The following is a 5,000-nucleotide window of genomic DNA, read 5'->3' on the forward strand; positions in this document are numbered from 1 at the left end:
CTCTGTTCTCTCGTGCATCGTGTCTTGTTGCCTTATACTTATCTCTGTTCTCTCGTGCCCCATGTCTTGTTGCCTTATACTTATCTCTGTTCTCTCGTGCCCCGTGTCTTGTTGCCTTATACTTATCTCTGTTCTCTCGTGCATCGTGTCTTGTTGCCTTATACTTATCTCTGTTCTCTCGTGCATCGTGTCTTGTTGCCTTATACTTATCTCTGTTCTCTCGTGCCCCATGTCTTGTTGCCTTATACTTATCTCTGTTCTCTCGTGCCCCATGTTTTGTTGCCTTATACTTATCTCTGTTCTCTCGTGCCCCGTGTCTTGTTGCCTTATACTTATCTCTGTTCTCTCGTGCATCGTGTCTTGTTGCCTTATACTTATCTCTGTTCTCTCGTGCCCCGTGTCTTGTTGCCTTATACTTATCTCTGTTCTCTCGTGCATCGTGTCTTGTTGCCTTATACTTATCTCTGTTCTCTCGTGCATCGTGTCTTGTTGCCTTATACTTATCTCTGTTCTCTCGTGCCCCGTGTCTTGTTGCCTTATACTTATCTCTGTTCTCTCGTGCATCGTGTCTTGTTGCCTTATACTTATCTCTGTTCTCTCGTGCATCGTGTCTTGTTGCCTTATACTTATCTCTGTTCTCTCGTGCCCCATGTCTTGTTGCCTTATACTTATCTCTGTTCTCTCGTGCCCCATGTCTTGTTGCCTTATACTTATCTCTGTTCTCTCGTGCATCGTGTCTTGTTGCCTTATACGTATCTCTGTTCTCTCGTGCCCCATGTCTTGTTGCCTTATACTTATCTCTGTTCTCTCGTGCCCCATGTCTTGTTGCCTTATACTTATCTCTGTTCTCTCGTGCCCCGTGTCTTGTTGCCTTATACTTATCTCTGTTCTCTCGTGCATCGTGTCTTGTTGCCTTATACTTATCTCTGTTCTCTCGTGCCCCGTGTCTTGTTGCCTTATACTTATCTCTGTTCTCTCGTGCCCCGTGTCTTGTTGCCTTATACTTATCTCTGTTATCTCGTGCCCCGTGTCTTGTTGCCTTATACTTATCTCTGTTATCTCGTGCCCCGTGTCTTGTTGCCTTATACTTATCTCTGTTCTCTCGTGCCCCATGTCTATTTTTTTTCGACGTTTTTGTCCCCACCTCCTGTACTACCCCCCTACCCCTCCCTTTTCTGATTGTTTGCGTATCAGGTTTTTCTGTCTGTTATCGTTGCCTGAAATGAGTAAATGTATTTAGTCCGCCATCGTGTTAACCGTTGTTATGTACATACCAGGATTACTTAAAATAAGCATTATATGCTTGAGTTAGTTATCCTTAAAACTATGTATTGTTTTTGTCATAATAATAATTGAATAAAGTTTTGTTTAAACCAACAATGATTTCATGGAAATAGGGCGTAGTGATACAGAGTGCACGCTTTGAATTGAAGCGTTCCATTTTCAATCACACTGTTTTTGTAACCGGTTTTTAACACGGTGTAATATGGTTACTATACTATATCTTATCGTACATAGCTCCGCTTGTAAAGGTAGCACACATGTTACACACTAGTGTTTAACTAATCACTAGTATTAACCTTGTGTGCTGAATGTGCTGGCAGAATTATGTACCGTGTCACACTGTTTTTCAAAAACTGGAACACTTCCGTTTAGAGTGGTTTTGTAGTATTTTACAGCGGAACAGTTTACTGCACTGCGGGAAGGGTGGTGGTGGTGGTGGTGGGGAGGGGGTGGGAGGAGGAGGGTCGGGAGTTGAGTCTAGGATAGTGCTGGAGTTGGGAGAGTTTGGGTAAGGGTGTGTGGTGGTGGTGGTGGGGGGGGGGGGAGGAGGAGGGTCGGGAGTTGAGTCTAGGATAGTGCTGGAGTTGGGAGAGTTTGGGTAAGGGTGTGTGGTGGTGGGGGGGGGGGAGGAGGAGGGTCGGGAGTTGAGTCTAGGATAGTGCTGGAGTTGGGAGAGTTTGGGTGAGGGTGTGTGGTGGTGGGGGGGGGGGGGGGGGGTCGGAGGAGGAGGGTCGGGAGTTGAGTCTAGGATAGTGCTGGAGTTGGGAGAGTTTGGGTAAGGGTGTGTGGTGGTGGGGGGGGGGGGGTCGGAGGAGGAGGGTCGGGAGTTGAGTCTAGGATAGTGCTGGAGTTGGGAGAGTTTGGGTAAGGGTGGTGGTGGGGGGGGGGGGAGGAGGAGGGTCGGGAGTTGAGTCTAGGATAGTGCTGGAGTTGGGAGAGTTTGGGTAAGGGTGTGTGGTGGTGGTGGTGGGGGGGGGGGGGGTGGGAGGAGGAGGGTCGGGAGTTGAGTCTAGGATAGTGCTGGAGTTGGGAGAGTTTGGGTGAGGGTGTGTGGTGGTGGTGGTGGGGGGGGGGGGGTCGGAGGAGGAGGGTCGGGAGTTGAGTCTAGGATAGTGCTGGAGTTGGAAGAGTTTGGGTAAGGGTGTGTGGTGGTGGGGGGGGGGGTGGGAGGAGGAGGGTCGGGAGTTGAGTCTAGGATAGTGCTGGAGTTGGGAGAGTTTGGGTAAGGGTGTGTGGTGGTGGTGGTGGGGGGGGGGGGGTCGGAGGAGGAGGGTCGGGAGTTGAGTCTAGGATAGTGCTGGAGTTGGGAGAGTTTGGGTAAGGGTGTGTGGTGGTGGTGGTGGGGGGGGGGGGGGTGGGAGGAGGAGGGTCGGGAGTTGAGTCTAGGATAGTGCTGGAGTTGGGAGAGTTTGGGTAAGGGTGGTGGTGGTGGTGGGGGGGGGGGTCGGAGGAGGAGGGTCGGGAGTTGAGTCTAGGATAGTGCTGGAGTTGGGAGAGTTTGGGTAAGGGTGTGTGGTGGTGGTGGTGGGGGGGGGGGGAGGAGGAGGGTCGGGAGTTGAGTCTAGGATAGTGCTGGAGTTGGGAGAGTTTGGGTAAGGGTGTGTGGTGGTGGTGGTGGGGGGGGGGGGTGGGAGGAGGAGGGTCGGGAGTTGAGTCTAGGATAGTGCTGGAGTTGGGAGAGTTTGGGTAAGGGTGGTGGTGGTGGTGGGGGGGGGGGGGTCGGAGGAGGAGGGTCGGGAGTTGAGTCTAGGATAGTGCTGGAGTTGGGAGAGTTTGGGTAAGGGTGTGTGGTGGTGGTGGTGGGGGGGGGGGAGGAGGAGGGTCGGGAGTTGAGTCTAGGATAGTGCTGGAGTTGGGAGAGTTTGGGTAAGGGTGTGTGGTGGTGGGGGGGGGGTCGGAGGAGGAGGGTCGGGAGTTGAGTCTAGGATAGTGCTGGAGTTGGGAGAGTTTGGGTAAGGGTGTGTGGTGGTGGGGGGGGGGGGGGGGGGGTGGGAGGAGGAGGGTCGGGAGTTGAGTCTAGGATAGTGCTGGAGTTGGGAGAGTTTGGGTAAGGGTGGTGGTGGTGGTGGTGGGGGGGGGGGGTGGGAGGAGGAGGGTCGGGAGTTGAGTCTAGGATAGTGCTGGAGTTGGAAGAGTTTGGGTAAGGGTGGTGGTGGGGGGGGAGGGTCGGGAGTTGAGTCTAGGATAGTGCTGGAGTTGGGAGAGTTTGGGTAAGGGTGTGTGGTGGTGGTGGTGGGGGGGGGGGGTGGGAGGAGGAGGGTCGGGAGTTGAGTCTAGGATAGTGCTGGAGTTGGAAGAGTTTGGGTAAGGGTGGTGGTGGGGGGGGAGGGTCGGGAGTTGAGTCTAGGATAGTGCTGGAGTTGGGAGAGTTTGGGTAAGGGTGTGTGGTGGTGGGGGGGGGGGGGGTGGGAGGAGGAGGGTCGGGAGTTGAGTCTAGGATAGTGCTGGAGGTGGGAGAGTTTGGGTAAGGGTGGTGGTGGGGGGGGAGGGTCGGGAGTTGAGTCTAGGATAGTGCTGGAGTTGGGAGAGTTTGGGTAAGGGTGTGTGGTGGTGGGGGGGGGGGGGGGGGTGGGAGGAGGAGGGTCGGGAGTTGAGTCTAGGATAGTGCTGGAGTTGGGAGAGTTTGGGTAAGGGTGGTGGGGGGGGGGGGGTGGGAGGAGGAGGGTCGGGAGTTGAGTCTAGGATAGTGCTGGAGTTGGGAGAGTTTGGGTAAGGGTGGTGGGGGGGGGGGGTGGGAGGAGGAGGGTCGGGAGTTGAGTCTAGGATAGTGCTGGAGTTGGGAGAGTTTGGGTAAGGGTGGTGGGGGGGGGGGGGTGGGAGGAGGAGGGTCGGGAGTTGAGTCTAGGATAGTGCTGGAGTTGGGAGAGTTTGGGTAAGGGTGGTGGGGGGGGGGGGGGGGGGGGTGGGAGGAGGAGGGTCGGGAGTTGAGTCTAGGATAGTGCTGGAGGTGGGAGAGTTTGGGTGAGGGTGGTGGGGGGGGGGGGGGTGGGAGGAGGAGGGTCGGGAGTTGAGTCTAGGATAGTGCTGGAGTTGGGAGAGTTTGGGTGAGGGTGGTGGGGGGGGGGGGGTGGGAGGAGGAGGGTCGGGAGTTGAGTCTAGGATAGTGCTGGAGGTGGGAGAGTTTGGGTGAGGGTGGTGGGGGGGGGGGGGGGGTGGGAGGAGGAGGGTCGGGAGTTGAGTCTAGGATAGTGCTGGAGTTGGGAGAGTTTGGGTGAGGGGTGGGGGGGGGGGGGTGGGAGGAGGAGGGTCGGGAGTTGAGTCTAGGATAGTGCTGGAGTTGGGAGAGTTTGGGTGAGGGTGGTGGGGGGGGGGGGTGGGAGGAGGAGGGTCGGGAGTTGAGTCTAGGATAGTGCTGGAGGTGGGAGAGTTTGGGTGAGGGTGGTGGGGGGGGGGGGGGTGGGAGGAGGAGGGTCGGGAGTTGAGTCTAGGATAGTGCTGGAGTTGGGAGAGTTTGGGTAAGGGTGTGTGGTGGGGGGGGGGGGTGGGAGGAGGAGGGTCGGGAGTTGAGTCTAGGATAGTGCTGGAGTTGGGAGAGTTTGGGTGAGGGTGGTGGGGGGGGGGGGAGGGTCGGGAGTTGAGTCTAGGATAGTGCTGGAGTTGGGAGAGTTTGGGTAAGGGTGGTGGTGGGGGGGGGGTGGGAGGAGGAGGGTCGGGAGTTGAGTCTAGGATAGTGCTGGAGTTGGGAGAGTTTGGGTGAGGGTGGTGGGGGGGGGGGG

At 56.2% G+C, this 5,000-nt stretch overlaps 2 protein-coding genes across 2 annotated transcripts in view; one reads left to right on the plus strand and one right to left on the minus strand.

Moving 5' to 3' along the window:
• LOC138970506 (uncharacterized) overlaps positions 1-5,000 on the plus strand; it is a 339,583-nt gene that overhangs the window by 278,185 nt on the left and 56,398 nt on the right. The gene's annotated exons all lie outside the window — the stretch shown is intronic.
• LOC138971925 (atrial natriuretic peptide receptor 2-like) overlaps positions 1-5,000 on the minus strand; it is a 36,614-nt gene that overhangs the window by 25,627 nt on the left and 5,987 nt on the right. The gene's annotated exons all lie outside the window — the stretch shown is intronic.

This window comes from Littorina saxatilis, linkage group LG7, assembly GCF_037325665.1.
Source record: "Littorina saxatilis isolate snail1 linkage group LG7, US_GU_Lsax_2.0, whole genome shotgun sequence".
NCBI classification, from domain to species: domain Eukaryota; kingdom Metazoa; phylum Mollusca; class Gastropoda; order Littorinimorpha; family Littorinidae; genus Littorina; species Littorina saxatilis.